The sequence below is a fragment of the Moschus berezovskii genome, chromosome 22, assembly GCF_049115385.1.
Source record: "Moschus berezovskii isolate FMDL1 chromosome 22, NW_MosBer_1.0, whole genome shotgun sequence".
Classification (NCBI taxonomy): Eukaryota; Metazoa; Chordata; class Mammalia; order Artiodactyla; family Moschidae; genus Moschus; species Moschus berezovskii.
In genome coordinates, this window is record NC_142481.1 from 46431366 (window position 1) to 46454370 (window position 23005).

Consider the following 23005-nt stretch of genomic DNA (forward strand, 5'->3'; position numbering starts at 1 on the left):
CATGTATGGTAACTAGTCTTGTGATGCTGATCACATAGCAGTGTATGCAGATGTCAAATTATAATGCTGTTCCTCTGAAATTTATATGATAATAATAATAAGACGGTGATTATTACCAGACCCATCCCCCAGAAGAACAGATCTGAGCCAAGTGGAAAGAGATTCTGCCAAGCAAACAGTCTTTCGGTCTTTTCTTCCCTTTGTTTGCACCCACACATACCCTGGTCGTGGACACATGAAAGAGGTTATAACAAGAGTCACCCAAAAAATTATTCATCCTTTATTTTCAACTGTGGTAATGTAATGTTTTTGCTCCCGAGTTGCCTGAAGCCAAGTTGGCTGACCTCTGGGGTAGGACTTTTCCACTGTAGTGCAAACAGCATTCCCCTGGAAGAGGAGCAGCCTCATGCTATGGTAAAGGCACGATGTGGGGGCCAGGGTCCCTTCCACCAGGGCAAGTCGTGTTCTCTTCTGGCCTGTGCCCTGACCAGAAGATGACTGACACGGATGGGTGCTACGGAGAGGAATGGTGGGTGGGCCGTGGGAACACTGGGAGCAAAACCAGTAGCTCCTCATGAGACAAGAGCTTTTCAGAAGGCTACTGGCCTCACAGACATGGAAGGCACATCAGAAGCCCTCCTTCAGGGAGGATCAGCTTCTTTTTTTTTAATTGAGGTACAGTTGCTTTACAATGTTATATTATTTTCTGCTGTATGTATACGTATATCCCTCCTTCCTGGGTCTCCCTCCAACCTCCCACCAGTCCATCCATCTAGGTTATCACAGAACACCAAGTTGAGCTTCCTAAGCCATATAGCAGGTTCCTGCTAGCTGCTTATTTTACACAGGGTAATGTACATACATCAATCTAAATCTCCCAATCAATCCCACCCTCTTCTCCCCCACTGTATCTACATGTCCGTTCCCTATGCCTGCATCTCTATTCCTGACCTGCAAATAGATTCATCTGAACCATTTTTCTAGAAGTAACTCAGAAAGATAAAAATGTCATATATTAATGTATATATTGGAATCTAGAAAAAATGAAGGATCATCTTTCATTTTTCACTCCTAATCCTAACCGTCTCCAGAGAGAAGCATCTTTCTCTAGATGGTCTCTTCATGAAGCCTTGTCATTTTTCTCTTCTTTTTCTTCTTTCCATGAATCAGTCTCTCTCCCTCTTTCTTTCTTTCTTTATCTCTCCATATCCCTTGGTTTTTAACTTCGTTGACTGGTCCATACGTCTAGCAGAGCCAAAGAATCTAAGAGCAAGGCCTTTTTGTGCACCAGGGAAGCTTGAGGTCTAGAGAGAGGAAGAAACTCTCCAAGGCCGTGGAGAAAGCAAGGACAGAGAATGGGGAAAACAGAGGTCTCCAAGTAGGACCCCAATCCTAGGTTCTTTCTCCAGCAGGTGAGTCCTGGCTGAATTCCACCTAACACTCCTTCTGCCCTGTGCTAATAGAGATGAAATCCAAGTACACAGGTCTGTGGTCAATTATGTTGGGTAAGACTGAGCTGAACAAGGAACGCAGAACATACTTGCTGAATGCAGGACTTTCCAAAGCCTTTCCTCTATGACTGTGCATAGGAAATCTGCTGATGTAGAGGCTGGGGGATCATGCTAGGATATACAGTATTTTCTGAATGTATTTGACATTTGTTTCTTTTTTCCAAGGACCATCTTGCAGACTCATGTCCAGCAAAACACATTGGAAAACTCTGTGCCACACAACACAGCCCATGCCAAGAGACCAGGCTGGGGTTTTGGAAATACAAACCTTAAAGAAGAGAAGTCGCAGCATAAAACAAATCCAAACCAACAAATGCTCTTTCTTTCACCTTATCTTGGGTCCAGAACTCCACATTTAATGAAATATTTCAGGATGGAAGAGGTGAGGACAGGAAACGTCTGCCCTGCTCCCAAGACTCTCTGAGCCACACTTCAACCCAGAGCAAATTAAAGCACAGGCTCCTTAGTCAGAAGTCCTGTGATGAGGGCAGAGAGCAAGCTGGAGGGTTCGGGGCTGAGCCCTGGCCAACTGCAATAATAAAACAGTGCATGGACGTGGAGGCCTTGGAACAAAAATACCTTGTAGCTATTATTTTCCTGAGTCTCTACCCAAGCACACAGCCCTCTCCCATTCTTTTAATCTGGAGTTACTGAGAAGCGGTATTTTTCTCACCTTTGCAATATGAGAAACAAGTTAATTAAAAATTGCTCCCAACTCCAGTCTCAGAGCGTCCCTGCTTTGGCTGCAGATCTATCAACAGTGTGTTTTGATAGCGGTGCATGAAGCTGGTTATTCGGAGACACTGATAATTGCATTAATTTAGGAGGTATTAGCTAAGTCCTACGATTAATTACACAGGCAGCAGACAGAGCTGTAACCCACCAGATCGCTGGATGAGAAAGGCAGAAATGCCAGTTCCCTTTTATTTAGATCCAAAAACCCAGACATTCGAATAACCAAAACTGTTTTTAACGGTGACCCTGAGAAACACTGAGACCTTGAAGGTCTTTCTGAATCCTGAAAGAGAGATCAGAAGCCTATTTGTATAATGTTCATTTTAAGGGAATTTTATTGGACTCTAACGCTTTGAAAGCTGGTCTTTAGGAGGGGTATTTGTGACTTAGCTCACGGAATCAAAATATCTAGTTAATTAGTTTTGATTTCATTTCTCCATTTATTAACAAGTCTGAGATAAATAGAAATTTGTAAAATAGTTAGCCTCCAATAAAAATTTAAAAATAAAATTATTTAAAAAAATGGAATTCCTTCTCTCTCTCTCCTTCTCCTCTATTTTCCACATTTCTCTCTCTCTCATGCACGCATACATACACAGATGCACCAATCTTTCCCCCAGATAAAAAGACTACATGCAAGTATATACATAGGGGATGGAGGAATGTGGAAGGAATAGACAAAGACAGCCTGAGAGGGGGAAATTTAATATAGAAAAGGCAGGGGACTACGTGGAGACGTGGGAGGGAATATTTCTTTTTCTCCTGTCACTGTGCCACAGCTCCTTTCTCTCCACCCTTTTCTCATTTCTACCCATTTCTTAAGACCCAACACAAGAATCTTGCTTTCTCTGGAAGGGTTTCACAAATTGCGATGACAGAGTTCTGGGCCAGAGTTTGAAAAGTGCTTCAGGCAGATTTTAGACCTGTTATCTGGCTCACGGATGAAATTTGGGCAAATACTACTACAGGTTTCTGGAAATGGTGCGGTTTCAGGAGGAGTCCCCCCTGTTGAAATGGGTGAGGGACCCAGGCTCAGAGACGTAAAAGGATATGTGTAGCACTCATGACTGCCTGGCTCACAAACCCAGGCTCTTCGCCTTGTACTGTCCCACCCCTTCAGCAGGGACTCAGTGCCCAGGGGCAAGGAATGATTCCATCCTGCCTGGGTCTAAGGCCACTTTCTCCATGGAGCCATGGAGACACCCTGGGAGCTATCTGGTTTAAAAACTTCATTCATTGGGTCTAGCTTGGCCACTGACTGTGGAAAGAAAGCAATTTTTATTTATATTCCTCAAGTAAAATGTGAGTGCATTCTCATCAGAAAAGAGTCAGATGCTCAAAGTCAGCTGGAAAACCCCAAAGGGCCCTCGAGCCATCTCTTCTCACCAGAGCTTACACTGTCAACTGTTGGGTTCATGTATGCTTCTGATCATCTCTAAGTATGCTTACATAAATCAGGGGTTTTGTTCTGTTTTGTGATCACACCACCTTTTACATGATGCTGCTTTATTTAATAATATGCCTGAGAGAGCATAACATAGTAGTACAAACAGATCTACATCCTTCTTTTTTAAGGCATAACATTTAATTTTGCCTTTGCCAAACATCTTTGACAATACACCTTTGTGAACCCATACAAATAGATTGCCAGGCTAGATTCCTAGAAGTGAAATTTCCAGGTGTTGTGGATTGAACAGTGTTCCCTTCCCCAAATTCATATATTGAAGACTTAACCTTCAGTATCTTAGAATGTGAACTTTTTTGGAAATGAGGTCACTGTAGACATAATTAGTTAAGGAAAGGTTATCAATGTGGGCCTGACCCTACATGACTAGTATCCTTATTAAAAAGAGACATTTGGACACAGAGACAAGCCCAGAGGAGAATGCCATATAAAGATCAAGTCAAACACTAAGAGGCCGCTTCAGCCAGATAGGAATGCCAGAGATTGCCAGCAAATCAGCCAAAAGGGAGGAGAGAGTCATGGAACAGATTCTTTCTCATAGCCCCTGAAGGAATCAACCTCGCCGACATCTTGATCTTGGGCTTCCAACCTTCAGAACTATGAGACAAGACATTTCTGTTGTTTAAACCAACCAGTTGTTGGTTCTTCATATTACATCAGTCCCAGCAAACTAGTATGCTGTGTATGAACTTTTAAGCTTGATAAATAGTAACAAGTTGCTCTTCACCCCTGCCCCTCCAAAACGTTTATCATTTCACAACTCCAGGTATAGTGTATAAGAGTAGGGAAGATTTCAGTCGCAGCAGGTACCATATGCATATAGGTTATCACCTTTGTGATCCCACTTAGTGCTAGGACTGAGTCTGTACTGAGTTCACATCTGCTGTTGTTGTTTAGTCTCTAAGTCATGTCAGGCTCTTTTGTGAGCCCATGGACTGTAGCTCACTAGGCTCTTCTGTCCAGGGGATTTCCCAGGCAAGAATACTGGAGTGGGTAGCCAATTCCTTCTCCAGGGAATTTTCCTTACCCAGGGATTGAACCTGTGACTCCAGTATTAATAGGTGGATTCTTTACCACTGAGCCACTAGGGAAGCCTGATTTCACATCTACCAACTTGGATTTTCTCAGCAGTATTATCACAACCTTTTTAGGATGAGAATGAAAAGAAGATGTCTCACTACAAAACAGACTGAGAACCAAAGAAGAAATCCAGACATGAAAATCTCGAAGTTCAGAGAAGAAAGAATTTAATTCCAGCTGACATGACCTATGGAGAAAAGGGCCTTAGAGCCCAGGCAGGATGGAATCATTGTTTGTCTACTGGAGCCCATGACTCTCTGCTCAGAGGGATGGGGCAACACGATAGCCAAGAGTCTGGGCTTTAGAATCAAGCAGTCATGAAACTTTTTGATCTCACACAAGTTTTTTTCATGTCTCTGAGCCTAGGTTTCCCATCAGTAAGATGGGGTTAACACCCATCTCAAGAGGCTCCCTCTGAAATCATACCCTGACCAGTTTACATGTGACTGTGAGCACTTCTCTCCACCACATCCTTTGGTTTATGCTTGCCATTTGAGATGACTTTGTCTAAAAAAGAAAGAAAAACAGAAGAAAACTAGCAATGACATGATGATGATTGGGGCTGGATTGAAACTGCTCTTTCTCCCATGGCCTGTGTTGAGGTTTAGGGCAGGAGGTCATAGAGAGTAGTGTGGACACTTTTCTAATGTGTTTGAGAGAAGAACAAGACCAGCAATTGGCTCTAGAATTATATAAACTGTGCTAAAAATAAAAACCACCACATGAGCATTAACTTCTGTGATTAATTATTACAGTAAACTCTACCAAGCCCATTCAATAGATGGGCTCAAACTTGCCCCTCCAGAACACTTATTGGGGCCAGCCATAGAAGTATTAGTGGAAGTTGATGTGTGTGTAAATGTGGTCAACATCAAAGATAGGGTGTGACAGAATGTCTCATCAGCAAGATGAGATCAGATTTGTTGTCTGCCAAACTACTGCAAGAGAAATGTCATGTAATCAAGGCTCTCTGATTGCAGGTGAAAGTGTGTTAGTTGCTCAGTCATGTCAAACTGTGACCCCATGGGGTGTAGCCTGTCAAGCTCTTCTGTCCATGGGATCGTCTAGGCAAGAATACTAGAGTGGATAGCTATTCCCTTTTCCAGGGTATCTTCCCAACAGAGGGGTCGAACCTAGGTCTCCTGTACCACCTGAGCCACCAGAGAAACCCCTGATTGCAGGTAGTGAAGATCGATTCACATCAGTTCAAGCAAAAGAGATGTTTGGCCACTGTAACTTGGTTCCCATCCCCTCTACCTCTCAGCTCCACTTCCTTCTGAGTCAGTTCTATCAGGCAGGCTTTTCTGGGTGGAAAGAAGCTCATCAGTGAGTTTTGGTTTGTAGTCTTCTCTGAGAAATCCCAGTGGAAATCATGACTTCTCTTGCAAAATTAATCTAATAACCATCCTAGGATAGCAACTTATTGAGTCAGCTTGGATCATGTGCCCATTCTGAACCAATCAGTGTGGCCAAAGGGATGAATATATGTTGACGGGCCACCTGGACCACGTGACACCCAGACTTGGGGAGGAGACTGAGAGCTGGGGAGGCTGTTGGGTATCTGAGGGATAGTACATAACCTTCCTGTTTTTCTCTGAGTTGAGAACAACTGAGAGATGGACACGGCGTCAGGTAGACACAGCTCAGAAACCACAGTTGTGATGGGTAATATGAAGTGTGGAGAAGATAATTTCAGCAGTTCAGCAACAGTGAGCTTCTAAATGCTAGCACCCCAGTACCAGGCAGACTATCACAGGAAGAATTGGTAACTACAGTTTTCCTTCCCTCTTAAGGGGCTGACCTGTAAAATCATGGCTTAGAAGAGGAGGGGCTGTGTGTGATCCCTGAGAGAAGCAGGAGGAAGAGGTTGAGCAGAGAAAACCCAGTTCCTTCTCCCGAAGGTACCAAACCAACAAGTCACTCCCTTTACTGGTGAAGGATGGAGGACAAAGAACATTACTCTGGTGGAAACAAGCAGAGTAGAAACTAAGAGCCCCACCCCTTGCCCCATAACATGGGGGATGATCAACAGGAAGACAGGGAGATGTCATACAGGAAGTGGGATGACCTCAGAGCCCATGAGAATGGTGGAACTCCACTACAGGCATAAACAATGAACTGCCTTCACCTCTTTCCCAAGGATGACAATCATCAGTAGTAACAGTAAGGTGTACATTAAACACGTTTACATAAGAGTTACATATGCTCATCTGACTTCTAGATAGTCAAGAACTCAAGTTGTTTATAAAGTCATTTTTTGAGTGTGTGAAAAAATTAAAAGGCAAAGTAGAATCAGTCACCACTGTGATCTAGGGTCAACACTAAAAGTCATAGGTACCATCACACAGTCCTGGACGTGGATTCAAAAGAACTGGACTCTGGCCCAGCTCACCCCAGCAGGCGGGGTGCTGCGGACAAGGACCCTCACTCTTTTGAACTTCAGTTGCTTCCTATGATGAGGAATCTAACCTTTTGGCCCAGCTGATCTCATAGTGCTATGAGGGTCAAATGGGACTAGTAGAAAAGCACTTCAAATGATAATAATAATGGTTAACATTTTTTTAAGGTTTTTTTTTTGATGTGGAACATTTTAAAAATCTTTATTAAATTTGTTGCAATATTGTTTCTATTTTTTTTTTTTTTTTTTGCTTTTTGGCCACTAGGCATGAGAGATCCTTGCTTCCTCTCCAAGCATCAAACCCACAACCCCAGCACTGGAAGGCAAAGTCTTAACCACTGGAACACCAGGGAAGCCACAATAGTTAACAGTTGAAGCCTTTTCATATTCCAGGCACTGGTCTAAGAGCTTCACATCATTAACCCTTCCAGTCGTTAAAGCAACCCCACAATATACGTACACAGTATAGGTTCCCTCTTATAGACAAGAACACTGAGGCACGGAGTGGTCGGGAAGCTTGCTCGGGCCTTACACCTGTAAAGGATGTTGTAGCTGCTGTCACTGTTGTCGGCAGGACAGCTTAGGGGAGCTGTCTGAAAGGAAGGAAGAGCGGTCAGGCAGACAGTGGGGGTGACTTTGCTAGCCCTTCATTTCTTCACAGAAGGGCTCTGAGCAAGAAAACCTTGAGACTCAGGACAGGGTATCCAGACCTGGGCAGCACCTTTATTCATGTCTGGTGTATTCCTGGGGGCCAGCAGAAGGAGTCCATTCCAGAAGTTGACACGACATGTGTGTCCAGCACCCAGCCTAGGTACCGGCAAGATGCTCAAGAAATGTGGTACCTGCATTAGCACTTTGGTATGGGCATCACTAAGCCCTCTGCCCACAAGGTAAGCCTAACCTGGATGCCTCCTCCTTTAAAGTAGGGAGATGAGGGGGAGCTAAGGCAAAGGAAATTACCCAGGCCTTTCAGGAAGTGAGCAGTTGACTAGGGATGGGTCCTAGGCCAATGATACCCGCCTTACCATGCAGGCCTCACGCACCATGACATAGAAATCCTGGCCCTTCTAACTGAACAAATCCCTGAGTTTTCTCGGCAAATTTAACATTGTGTGTGTGCTCAGTCATATCTGATTCTTTGCGACCCCATGGACTGTAGCCCACCAAGATCCTCTGTCCAGGGAATTTTCCAGGCAAGAATACTAGAGTGGGTTGCCATTGGCTCTTTTTCTAACCAAACAAATACCTGAGTTTTCTCAGCAAATTTAATATTAGACATGGGATGATTTTTCTATTGTAGCCTGTACTTTCTAGAGAGGAGAAACATTCTTTACGAAGGCCTCCTAGCTCCCCAAAGACAGAAGGATATAGATGTTCCCTCTGGCTAAGAGAGAGACTGAAAAGAAATCATTTTTTAGCACCTGTCCAAATTGTGTATACTGTATTAGATGATTTAACTTTGTATTTCAGCCTACATTTGATATTGCTTGAAGATTTATAGTAAGGTTTTAAAAAGATGAGTCATAGTGTTTCCTTTACCCAAATAAGAACGGCAAATGGTTACCACACATGGCTCTACCTACCCCTCCCATTCCAGTGGCAGACATCACTAATCAATCATGGTGCTGTCCCACTGACTCCCAGACATGAATTTCAAAGCCTGAATGTAGCTCTCCAGGGTATCTGAGCTGGTGCATGAGATGAAAATTTGTTCTTCCTGAAAACAAAGGCGAGTAAGCTAGGGAAAAAACAACAGAAGAGACAGACATAACATCAGGTGACTGGGAGAAAAAATTACAGAGAGGGAGAACTGAGAGCTTTGCCAAGTGGATGGTTCCGAGAGACAAGTGATAGAAAACAGACATGGAGAATTGAAGAGAGCTGTTGATAAGCTGTAACTCTGGTAACCAAAGAGAAAGTGTCAATGTGACACTTAACACATGGACTGTAACTCTTTCAGAGTTGAAAATAAGCTGGGCAAAAAGTCAGAGCTGTAAAGGGAGCCAGAGACAGTCAGCAGTATTTGTAGGATAAACACAGCAATTGCTTAATCCTGAACTCTGTGAGTGTGGAATGGTTCTAAAACTAGGTACACATACAGATATACCTATCCACAAACAACCCCTTTCTAATCATACTGATAACTGCTGACATTTGAGTGATTATTGTGGATCAGGCACTGTGCCAACTGTCTTTCATGAAGTTTGACATAGGGATAATTATGGTCCCACTTTTCACATATGGAAATTGAGGCTTGGGCAGGCTATATAACATATAAGATCAGATGGTTGGAATATAGGGGAATCACGATTGATTCTAATCCATCTTATACCATCATTTTCCTAAATGAACAATTAAAAATCTATATCTGAACCCTGCAATATACAATTTTCCTGGGGAAGAAGCTATCCCAGGTCTTCCCATGCCTGGGGAACTTCTGTTCTTACATACATGTTGCTTGCTCATTCATTCCCTCACTTACTAATCCACAGTGCCTACTCTGTGCCTCTGTGTGCTAGACAGTCTGTAGGCACTGAAGATACCAGATGATCAAGACAGTTACAGGCTCTGAACTCACATGGCTTTACTGCCCTTTCCCTGAAGTAAAGAATATTGCAGCAGTTAGGATACCTGAGACCAAGCCCTTTGGGAACTGGGGTTGGGACTGGGGGATGGGAAGGACCAGAGAGAGTGCAGACTCATCTTGTGCAGCTCTGAGCTTAACAAAATCTGCTCAGCCCATGTCATACCCAGCACTTGCCATGGCCAATTTGGTGGGAACTGTGGTTTCTTGGTTGAACTAGGAATCAAATCACCTCTCTGGTCAGAAAGGTTCCTTTGCTCCTGGGTGATTTTGGTGCAAAGCTGACATTGAGAACCACTGGGAAGAAGGAAGTTTCAACAAATGCATCCATCTGAAAATAGATGAGATGGCCCCACACACTCAACCTCCTCCCCTGCCTCTAACATGAAAAGGTGTTATCCAAGGCTCCAAGGCTCTTTGACCTGTGACGTTCCCTGGTGGGGACCAGCTTAGAACTGGTACTATAGTGATTCAGGGTCTTACCACTCCTTGGAAGGCCTTGCAAAGAGGTACATAGGGCCCACACGGCATCAAACTCTGGGCAGCAGGCAAAGGGCATAAGTTGAGCTGGGGCCCCAGTAAACCAGCCTGATGACCCAGGGCCAAGAGTTGTTTGGGTTGATCTCTAAGACTATTTTGAAGACCTGGCTCAAAAGCATCAGAAAATTTTCAAGCTTATTAGAAGGTCAAACTGGATCAGTGGATATTAGGGTCTTCTGCTGATGTTTGAAAAATAAAATTAATTTGGCTCAGTTCATAAATCTATGAAAAGAAAAAGAAGTCTGAGTTGGTTTAGATACAGTTTGGGGTTTTGAAGGTGAATAGATGTTTTTAGTTCATGGCTTCTTAGGTTTAGGCCCCAGAGTACAGCCTTAATGGTCAACATCAGTCCGATGGTCCCAAGCAGGGTGGGAGGCATGAGAGGAAGGGGATGCAACAGCTATAAACACAGACTCCCAGAGGGAGAAGTGTTGTGTGGAAAGTGAGGGAAAGTCTGGAAAGGAAAAACTCACCTCTCCTATGTGTCTCTCCACTGCTCCTCACACAGAACACTTCATTTCTGACTCTTCCAGTAACCAAATGTGTATGGGATTCCCTCCCCTCCAAGCAGTTCTCTGAGACATCAGCTAAGTGTCCTACAATTTAATTCCATTCTGACACTAACCAAAGTTAACACAGACCCCACAGGTTAAGTGCTCAGTCCCGAAGACTGTGCCCACTTCAAATGCCAATCACCAGTAGTGGGCCCTCAGGTTACCCACAACTTCTGTCCGGCTTGGCTACAAATCAGAGATTCCAGCGACCCAACCCCTGGACTTGATTATTTGCCATAATAGCTCACAGAACTCAGGGAAGCACTTATTATGTTTACCAGTTTATTAAATAAGGAAATAAAGAACATGATCAAGGATACAGAGGAAAAGCCAGATGAAGCAATGTATAGGATGAGGCCTGGAAGGGTCCTGTGGAGCTGGGGTGTGCCACCCTCCAGGCATGAGGTGAGTTCACCAGCCCACAAGCTCTACAGACCCCATTTTTATGCAGACATCATCATGTAGGCATGATTGATCATTAACTCAATCTCTAGTCTCTTTCCCCTTTCTGGAGAAGAGGAGGTGGGGTTGAAAAATTCAAGCTTCTAATCATTGTATCTACTACTGTGGGCAGGAATCCCTTAGAAGAAATGGAGTAGCCATCATGGTCAACAAAAGAGTCCGAAATGCAGTACTTGGATGCAATCTCAAAAGCGACAGAATGATCTCTGTTCGTTTCCAAGGCAAACCATTCAATATTACAGTAATCTAAGTCTATGCCCCAACCAGTAACGCTGAAGAAGCCAAACTTAAATGGTTCTATGAAGACCTACAAGACCTTTTAGAACTAACACCCAAAAAAGATGTCCTTTTCATTATAGGGGACTGGAATACAAAAGTAGGAAGTCAAGAAACACCTGGAGTAACAGGCAAATTTGGCCTTGGAGCACGGAATGAAGCAGGGCAAAGGCTAATAGAGTTTGGCCAAGAGAACGCACTGGTCATAGCAAACACCCTCTTCCAACAACACAAGAGAAGACTCTACACATGGACATCACCAGATGGTCAACACCGAAATCAGATTGATTATATTCTTTGCAGCCAAAGATGGAGAAGCTCTATACAGTTAGCAAAAACAAGACCAGGAGCTGACTGTGGCTCAGATCATGAACTGCTTATTGCCAAAATCAGACTGAAATTGAAGAAAGTAGGGAAAACCACTAGACCATTCAGATATGACCTAAATCAAATCCCTTATGATTATACAGTGGAAGTGAGAAATAGATTTAAGGGACTAGATCTGATAGGTAGAGTGCCTGATGAACCCTGGAGAGAGGTTCGTGACATTGTACAGGAGACAGGGACCAAGACCATCCCCATGGAAAAGAAACGCAAAAAAGCAAAATGGCTGTCTGAGGAGGCCTTACATATAGCTGTGAAAAGAGAAGCGAAAAGCAAAGGAGAAAAAGAAAGATATAAGCATCTGAATTTAGAGTTCCAAAGAATAGCAAGGAGAGATAAGAAAGCCTTCCTCAGCGATCAATGCAAAGAAATAGAGGAAAACAACAGAATAGGAAAAATAAGAGATCTTTTCAAGAAAATCAGAGATATCAAGGGAACATTTCATGCAAAGATGGGCTCGACAAAGGACAGAAATGGTATGGACCTAACAGAAGCAGAAGATATTAAGAAGAGGTGGCAAAAATACACAGAAGAACTGTACAAAAAAGATCTTCACGACCAAGATAATCACGATGGCATGATCACTGACCTAGAGCCAGACATCTTGGAATGTGAAGTCAACCGGGCCTTAGAGAGCATCACTAAGAACAAAGCTAGTGGAGGTGATGGAATTCCAATTGAGCTATTTCAAATCCTGAAAGATGATGCTGTGAAAGTGCTGCACTCCATATGCCAGCAAATTTGGAAAACTCAGCAGTGGCCACAGGACTGGAAAGGGTCAGTCTTCATTCCAATCCCAAAGAAAGGCAATGCCAAAGAAGGCTCAAACTACCGCACAACTGCACTCATCTCACATGCTAGTAAAGACATGCTCAAAATTCTCCAAGCCAGGCTTCAGCAATATGTGAACCGTGAACTTCCAGATGTTCAAGCTGGATTTAGAAAAGGCAGAGGAACCAGAGATCAAATTGCCAACATCCGCTGGATCATGGAGAAAGCAAGAGAGTTCCACAAAAACATCTATTTCTGCTTCATTGACTATGCCAAAGCCTTTGACTGTGTGGATCACAATAAACTGTGGAACATTCTGAAAGAGATGGGAATCCCAGACCACCTGACCTGCCTCTTGAGAAACCTGTATGCAGGTCAGGAAGCAACAGTTAGAACTGGACATGGAACAACAGACTGGTTCCAAATAGGAAAAGGAGTATGTCAAGGTTGTATATTGTCACCCTGCTTATTTAACTTATATGCAGAGTACATCATGAGGAACACTGGGCTGGAAGAAGCACAAGCTGGAATCAAGATTGCCGGGAGAAATATCAATAACCTCAGATATGCAGATGACACCACCCTTATGGCAGCAAGTGAAGAGGAACTCAAAAGCCTCTTGATGAAAGTGAAAGAGGAGAGTGAAAAGGTTGGCTTGAAGCTCAACATTAAGAAAACGAAGATCATGGCATCTGGTCCCATCACTTCATGGGAAATAGATGGGGAAACAGTGGAAACAGTGTCAGACTTTATTTTTTTGGGCTCCAAAATCACTGCAGATGCTGATTACAGCCAGGAAATTAAAAGACACTTACTCCTTGAAAGGAAAGTTATGACCAACCTTGATAGTATATTAAAAAGCAGAGACATTACTTTGCCAACAAAGGTCCGTCTAGTCAAGGCTATGGTTTTTCCCGTGGTCATATATGGATGTGAGAGTTGGACTGTGAAGAAAGCTGATCTCCGAAGAATTGATTCTTTTGAACTGCGGTGCTGGAGAAGACTCTTGAGAGTCCCTTGGACTGCAAGGAGATCCAACCAGTCCATTCTGGAGGAGATCAATCCTGGGTGTTCATTGGAAGGACTGATGCTAAAGCTGAAACTCCAATATTTTGGCCACCTCATGCGATGAGTTGACTCACTGGAAAAGAGTCTGATGCTGGGATGGATTGGGGGTGGGAGGAGATGGGGACGACAGAGAATGAGATGGCTGGATGGCATCACCGACTCGATGGACATGAGTTTGAGTGAACTCCGGGAGCTGGTGATGGACAGGGAGGCCTGGCGTGCTGTGATTCATGGGGTCGAAAAGAGTCAGATACAACTGAGCGACTGAACTGAACTGAACTGAACTGAATCATGGCTTGGTCTTTCTGGTGACCAAGGAACCATCCAAGAAGCATCAACCAGGAAGCATCCAAGAGTCATATTAAAACAAAACACTACTTCATCCCCCAGGAAATTCCAAGGGATTTAGGAGCTCTGTGTCAGGAACCAGAATCAAATACTAAGAATGAAAGATTCCCCTAGCACTTCTATTTACAAGGGTTTTGGAAGCTGTGTCTCAGAAACTGAGGACAGATGTCAGTGTATATCTGTTGTTGTTTAGTCACTTGAAGTGTCCAGCTCGTTGCAACCCCATGGACTGTAGCCCACCAGGCTCCTCTGTCTGTAGGATTTCCCAGGCAGGAATACTGGAGGGGGTTGCCATTTCCTTCTCCAGGGGATCTTCCCGACCCAGGGATCAAACCCATGTCTCTTGTGTCTCCTACATTGGCAGGCAGACTCCTGACCACTGCGCCACCCATATTTCTTATTATTTCACAGGTTCCCAGAGAAAAGAGAAGTAACTCTCACCCTAGAGACAGTTCCCTTGTGACAGTCACCTCAATCTCTCTTGATCTCAGGAAACCCTACAGGATAAATGAAATGTGATGACAGATATATGTTAGTGGAAAGTCCATGGAGATAGTTATAAAACAGGACCTAGAAACACAAAGGTGAAAACCAGGGGATGGGGTGGCCTGAGGCTGATTCAGGCAGGTGCCAAGAGTTGGAGCTGACTTTCTGCTTCATCAACAAGTGACCTTGCAGGCAGACAACTCACCACAACTCGTGGAGAGGAAAGAATGGTCCCCGGGGAAGGGAAGAATGAGCCAGCACTCCCTCCTGGACAGAACATATGGAGTCGAGAGTCTTTCCCTCTCTCACCAGGTTTTATTAAGTCCAGTTGCTAATTCACTCTCTTCATAAGGATTCCTGGCTGACCTAAGGGAGAAAGAAGATTCTGGGGGGAAGAAGTCTCTATAAAAGTTCATGCCCTGCTCAGGCCCACTCAGTGTGGCAATGGGAATGTCTAGGGCCCTGGTCCCTGAGTCATCCCATGGAAAGATGCTGACGATTACCCCATCTGAGGTCACAGTTCCCCAGCTCCTCCCTATCCCATTGTGCTGGAGCTGACCTTCAAGACACTCGCCAGGGTCTTGTTTATTTACCTTCTTCAATTATTTATATTCTTGTCCATGATATGTTGCCCAAATCTGAACTTGAAAAGACAAGGATCTTTTCCAGCTTAGTTGATGTAGAATCTCCGAGATATGGAACAAGGCTTGATCCATAAAAGTCCCTCAAAATTTGCTCAATGAAATGAATGAGTGAATGAATGGGTGCTTCTAGAATCCAGAACTCCATCCAGAGTTGTCACAGGGTGGGTATAGAGAGGAAGCTATAATCAATGACTCAGGTCAGAGAGGAGGGGAGGGAGCCAAAATGAGTTTGAGGGTCTGGGTTGTTGTGGTTCAGTCCCTTTCCTGGGGCACGCAGTGACAAAGGGAGTGGGAGGGAGAGAAAGGCAGGCAGTTTAGGAAACGTGTGGTGGGAGGTAGAAAGGATTGTTAGGGGCACAGGCAGGAGGGGAGAAGGAAAGAGAAGAGTCAGAGAAGAAGGGAATTGCTGAATAAAGAAAAGAAAGCAAGATCTTATCCTGAATGAGGACAGGGACAGGAAGACCTGTGGGATAGATTACAATACTGCGTCTCTCTGGTGACCGACTTTCCACTCCAAGTCCCAGCTCTACCCCAGGGAAACAAATCATCCTACTGAGCTTCAATTTCCTCATCTATCCGGTGGGGTAGCAAGAGCCTTCTCTGTTAGGGCTGTGCTGAGGATGTAGAGAGGTAAGAACCTGACACCAGGCCTGGCAGGTAGCTGTTTATGTCATGTCAGCTTCTCTAAGTGCCTTCCTGAACCCCCGGCATAAATGTGTCATCACCACCCTGTACAAGAGTCCTCCTTTGGGAAACTCACCTGGAAAGGAACTGGAACAAGGAATCACTCAGAGCTAGCACTCTAGCACTTGGGTGGGCTCGGAGAGGACAGAGTCTGTTCTGAACCACTCGAATACTCAAGTCACAGGAGGGTCCTTGAACAACAGGTGGCCATCAGATGCTAGTGGCTTGTTCTGTCTTCTTTACTGGTTTGCAATGCTATTGGGCATTCCTGGCTGGTTACTGTTGGTCAGTCACTCAGTCATGTCTGACTTTTTGCGCCCCTATAGACTGTGGCATGCCAGGCTTCCATGTCCTTCACCATCTCCTGTAGCTTGCTCAAACTCATGTCCTTTGAGTCAGTGATGCCATCCAATCATCTCATCCTCTGCCATCCCCTTCCCCTGCCTCCAATCTTTCCCAGCATCAGGGCCTTTTCTAATGAGCTGGCTCTTTGCATCATGCAGCCAAAGTACCGGAGTTTCAGCTTCAGCCTCAGTCCTTCTAATGTATATTCAGGATTGATTTCCTTTAGGATTGAGTGGTTTGAGCTCCTTGTAGTTCAAGGGACCCTCAAGAGTCTTTTCCAACACTACAGCTCAAAAGTATCAATTTCTTTGGTGTTTAGCCTTCTTTATAGTCCAACTCTCACATCCATACGTGACCACTGGAAAAACCATAGCTTTGACTAGATGGACCTTTGTCAGCAAAGTAATGTCTCTGCTTTTTAATATGCTGTCTAAATTTGTCATAGCTTTTCTTCCAAGGAGCAAGCATCTTTTAATTTCATGGCTGCAGTCACCATCTGCAGTGATTTTAGAGCCCAAGAAAATAAAGTCTGTCACTATTCCTGACCATAAACCAGGTAATTGTCCCTGGCTGCAGGCAAGCTCTAACCCCCTACAGACAAGATTCTTGTCCTTGGAGACCTTCAGAGGAGCAGACTTTGAGAAACCCTTTCCCCCTACCTTTCTGCACCATGGACAGTTCCTCACTCCCAGGACCAGAAGGATCCTATGCTGCAAATCAGAGGATGAAGTTGTGAGAGAGACACGGAAGTTTTCCTTCTGTTGAACAGAGTTTCCAAGGGAAGCTGACTGGCCACCATCTCTAATTGCCTCAGGATGGACTAGCAGTCTGGGGAAGCCCATGATACTTCAGATGGGGACCTGGCAGTATCCCCAGCAGGTGGTCTGCGAGCTTGCTCTGCCTGGAGGGAGGTAGAGGTCTGAGGACCAGACTTTTGCTACCAGGAAGCAAGGTCTTGGTTTTTCAAGAGTAAGTTCAGTTCAGTTCAGTTCATTTCAGTCGCTCAGTCGTGTCCGACTCTCCGCGACCCCATGAATCACAGCACGCTAGGCCTCCCTGTCCATCACCAACTCCCGGAGTACACTCAAACTCATGTCCACAGAGTCGGTGATGGCATCCAGCCATCTCATTCTCCGTCGTCCCCTTCTCCTCCCGCCCCCAACCTTTCCCAGCATCAGAGTCTTTTCCAGTGAGTCAACTCGTCGCATGAGGTGGCCAAAGTATTGCAGTTTCAGCTTTAGCATCAGTCCCTCCAATGAACACCCAGGATTGATCTCCTTTAGAATGGACTGGTTGGATCTCCTTGCAGTATAAGGGACTCTCAAGAGTCTTCTCCAACACAAATATCCATAAATTTCCCCCAAACAAAAATGCCATTGCCAGGCAGGATCTTTTGAGAGCTGTTTCACAGTCTAGAATACTGAAGACATTCTCTGATCCTCTCTTGAGATTTCCTGATTTGGGGGGTGCCTCATCCCCCACCCCATGGCCCCAGCCATGGGTGGTGGGAAGATACGGTTGACTGCTTCTGGGTGGAGGTGTGCATCCTGGAACAGTTGTGAACAGGGAAAACAGAGGTGAGAAACAGGCTCGTTCAAACCAGCCCAGGTAATAAGGACCCTGAAAGGATATGAGTGGTTGAGGACAGAAACTCAAGAGCAGCTGGACCACGAGGAGTCTGGGACTGGACAGCTAGTGTCCAAGGCTGTGTCTCCTTCTCACGATGTTGCCCATCTCTCTGCATCTCCCCAAATATCTGCTTCATCCCTTAGATGCTGGCATGCGACCTCCCTGCTTTTCCCAAGGTGGCTTGGCTTACCTTAGCTGAAGTCCCACATAATCATAATCTAGACACTACAGACTTTAGAACCAGGTGCCTGGGTTCAGATTCTGCTCTGCCTATGTAACCTCAGAAGCCTCAGCTTCCTCCTCTGTGTGAGTAGAATAACTACTGTTTCTGCCTGTTAAAGCTTGTGTGAGTATAAAATGGGTTGACTGATGAAAAACACTCAGCATAATGCCTGGCAAATAAGTGCTTAAAAACATTAGCTTCTGTCAACCTGATGAGGGATTAAAAACTCAAATGCCCACCCAGCCAAGGCAATTCCTGAAGTCATTTTCAAAGCCAAATTATCCAAAGAAGAGAGGGACAGGGCTGGGGAACAAAAATAGCATTTATCCATTCCACAAAGATCATTATTTCTAAAGAGCTGCTAGACAGCTCTGTTAAAATATATATATATATATTTGGATATTCAGCCAAGCCCTGCAGGTTTTTTTTTTTTTTTTTTGCCCATTCTATCCATTGCTCTTAACTCTGTCCTTGAAGAGTCAAGAAGAAAAATTCTGCTGTCAGTTTGGATTTGAGAGTCCAACAACCCTGGGTTTGAACCAGATTTGTCGTTTTGCAAACTACTCAATAGTTTGATTCTCAGTCTCCTCATCAATAAAATGGGGATAATAACTCTATTCACTTGTCATCATTGTAAAAGAGTGAGAAAAAAATGTAAATAACACCTGTTTAAGAATTTAAAGCTAGGCTCAGATACGAGGTCTTTTTGTTTCCAGGCAAAAGAGCCCTAACACCTTCATTCATTCTTGGGGTGACATGGTGTCTGGACCCCTCCCAGCTGTAGTGGATTTGTGTAGATCTTTGCCTGCCTGCCTGAAACATGTCCCCCTTCTCTGGACAATGGCATCCTGTTGTGTTTGGGAGAAGTACCTTTAGCATTCAACAGTATGATGGGACTGTCAATCAAAATGCCCCGGTCTCTGCCTATCAGGTTCAGCCAATCACTTATTCTCCCTTCAAACTTCCACTTTGAGCTGAATGGTACAGCAACTGACAGTGGTTGACACTTCTCTGCCTTGCCTAGAAGACAAGCTTTGCTGCCACCTTAGTCCCTTTCTTCCTCACTTTCTCAGCCTGGATTTTCAGTCTTCCAATGATGATGTGAATTGCAAACAAATTCCTCTCTGTTTATTAGAGTACATTCCTATTGCTTGTACCCAAGGAACAGTAACAACCTCCAGCTCAGATGGGAATTTGGGGTTCTTGGTGGAGCTGTGAGTATTCCTGAGGGCAAGCTTATGATGAATTCTCTGAGTCTGGAGAGGTGGAAAGCATGAGAAGGGAACACTGGACTGAGAATATCTGGAAGAAAGACCTCACTAAAGAAGGAGGGCCTCATGCCTGTATGTGGGCTGACGAGGTTCGCAGAGGTGGTGGGATTCTACGAAGGATCTCTACTTTCCCAGGTAAACTATTTGGATACATCGCCAGAGCCCTACCTGCCCTTACTGTCTGCTACCGGCATAACTCCATACCTAGAATTGAGGGGACACGGGAAGGTTTTTCTAGCTGGCACAATTCCCAGGCTTTGAGGGAGAAAGAGAAAAAAAAAAGTGCTAAAATTTGTTTCCTTCCAAATGTTCTGGAATACAGCCAGGCCCACCCATAAAAGAAAGCTGGCACCCACCTCAGAAGTGAGGCCATATATTTCTCTAAACTGCAGTCATAATTCCTAATTGAATGTCTCTCTCAAAAATTCATGACACGAAAGACTGAATTATTAAGTAAATAAAATCATAAATGAGGATCATAACGGAGCTAATAGCTGCACTGAACAGCTTTCTATTGTGTGGAGTCCTCAAACAGCTCCCTGGTTGGTCGAGGATGGGGCTGTATCTTTGAAAACTTCCAGAACCACCCCTTCAACCAATGAAAAAATGGTGCCCCTGCATTTCCAATGTTGATGTTGGTGGATTGGGTTTTTCTACCAATGAAGACAAGTCAATAGCACCATTTTCTTTTCCCAAGATGATCTGTACTTGGAGGCAGCCCCCAGTTCTCCTGTTTCTCATTGAGCTGTCACTCACAGTCTCCCACGTCAGCTGCTGCACCCTGATAGCCTTTGACAGCTACAAGTCAATGTACCCACTTAGACCCCCCAAATCTGATTTTGATTTCTAGGTAGTTTGATTGATTTTTTAGAATGTTCAGCAGTTTTCTTCCATGACCTTTGTATTTAAGTCTGAACTCTAGAAACTAGTAGTAGAGATGGAGTCTTTTAAATGACTCATGGTCTGCCCCTTCTGACCTTCCAAAAATTTATTCAACTGATAGCTAGTGAGTTTGGCTCTGTGCTCAACACTGTGCTGGTAGGAAGGCAGACTGTGGTAGCCAAAATAGGCACCACCCTGTACTCCATGAACTCAGTAGAGGGGAGGAGTTCAGTAAAACAGGTCCAGGGATGATGTTAGATTCACAAGTTGAGATATGTGCTATGAAGGAAACAAAATGACGTGTTATGACAATTCATAATGGAAGAGATCTCATTTGAGAAGAAGAGGTTAGGAAAGGTTTACTCAAGCAAAAGAGCCTTAAGAATGAGTAGGACAGTCAAGTGGGGAAGGCATAGGATGGAAAGCATTCCAGGGAGGGAGTTGCAAGTATAAATACTCTGAGAGCGCCCAGACCTTGGTCTGTTCAAAGCATTCACTGAGAGCCGGCCACTGTGACTGGAGAGGAGGTGGCCATGCTGAGACCGGAAGGAAAGGTGGTTAGGTTTCTCTGATGCACACCTGATGTGGGCTCAGCTGGGGCTCCCCTGAAAGGGAATTAGCCCCATGTCCTCGAGCAGTGGACCCTGAGGTACAGTGTGAACCTTGCTGATCTGAAAGTCAGAAGTTGTGTGGCACCTTTTAGTGCTTGTGGCAGGGGGTAAATGCGTAGAGTGGGTGGAGCTCTGATGTCGGTCTTGCACACCGAAAGCACAGTATACTTTATTTTAGTATTTGCTTTTAGCTGCGCTAGGCCTTTCTTGCTGGGTCTGGGCTCTTCCTTGTTGTGATGAGCAGAGGCTTCTCTTCATTGTGGTACGTGGGCTCCTCATTGCGGCGGCTTCACTTGTTGCAGAGCACCGGCTCTAGGCATGCAGGCTTTAGTAGTTGTGGCACATGGGTGTAGCTGCTCCTGGGCATGTGGGATCTTCCTGGACCAGGGGTTGAAACCATGTCCCCTGCATTGGCAGGCAGATTCTTAACCACTGGGTCTCCAGGGAAGTCCCACAGTATATTTTCAATACAGGTTGGTTGTTATCATCATTGAATTATTATTTTTAAAATTACTTTTGTCATCAGGCACTATGTCATAATAGCAGGTCTCGAAAACTTACCATCTTGCTTAATGGAAAATTTATGCCTGTTGAACAACCCCCTCCCTAACCCCTGGCAACCACTATTCTATTCTCTGCTTCTATGATTTTGACTATTATAGATACTTCATATAAGGGGGCCCATGTAGTATTTGTCTTCCTGTGACCGACTTATTTCACTGCCAAACTTTGAAAGTTCCAGCAAGATTATCAACAGTCATCATACCAGTGAATTAATTCAATAGTCTTTTTTTTTTCAGTCTTCCACAGAAGAATAGAAAGAAAAGAGATTACCTTTTCAAAGTTCTTTGAGGGCTGTTGAAACGCTTTCTGACTCTTCTAGGCAAATGGCTTCCTTGATTTCTCTGATTTCTCTCTTCTGCTAATTGTGGCACTTACAGCATCACAGCCCAGTGGCTCCTGTGTGTCCTTTCCTCTCTGCTAGAGCATAGCTGAGAGCAGAGGATGTGTTTTCTTGCAGGAAAGGGCCAGGCATGTATTAGGTGCTCAGTAAATGTTTCACAGGTTGGGACGGAGGGGGAACTGCAACTACCACTTATTCTCCACTTCCAAGCACAGTGTCTCCACCACCCAAGAGGGCCACATGCTTGCTCAGTCAGTAAGTTGTGTTCAACTCTTTGCAACCCCATGGACTATAGCCCACAAGGCTCTTCTGTCCATGGGATTTTTTTCGGGCAAAAATACCGGAGTGGGTTGCCATTTTCTTTTCCAGAGGATCTTCTCAATCCAAGGATTGAACCTGTATCTTCTGCATTGGCAGGCGGATTCTTTACCACTGCACCACCTGGGAAGCCCAAGAGGACCACAGTTGCTACTATTGCTATCTCAGTTCACAGGAAAGCAAATAGGATGGGAGAATTTAAGTGGCTGGAATACACACAAAACTGAAATGTGGGTTGGGGCTAGAATGCCAGTGTATCTGGCTGAGCCCATGCTTTAAAAAAAGTTTTATTTTATATGGAGTATAGTTGTTTTTTAACTTCTTATTTCCTATTGGAGTTTAGCTGATCAACAGTGTTGTGATAGTTTCAGGTGGAGAGCAAAGGGACTCAATCATGCATACACATATATCCATTCTTCCCCAGACTCCTGTCCCATCCAGGCTGCTGCCCTGGATCTTTAAGCAGAGTTCTTCTGTGCTATACAGTAGGTCCTTGTTGGCCATTCATTCTAAAATACCAGTGTGTATGCACCAACCTCAAACTCCCCAACCATCCCTTTTACCCCATTTACTCCCCCTGGCAACCACAAGTTCATTCTCCAAGTTCATGAGTCTGTTTCTGCCATGCAAGCAAGTTCATGTGTATCACTGTCTTTAGATTCTACGTAAAAGGAATGTCATACAATATTTCTCCTTCTCTGTCTGACTCACTTCATTCAGTATGACAATCTCTGCTCTATCATGTTGCTGCAAATGGCACTATTTCATTTTTAATGGCTGAGTAATATTCCACTGTATGTATGTATAGTTGATTAACAATGTGTTAGTTTTA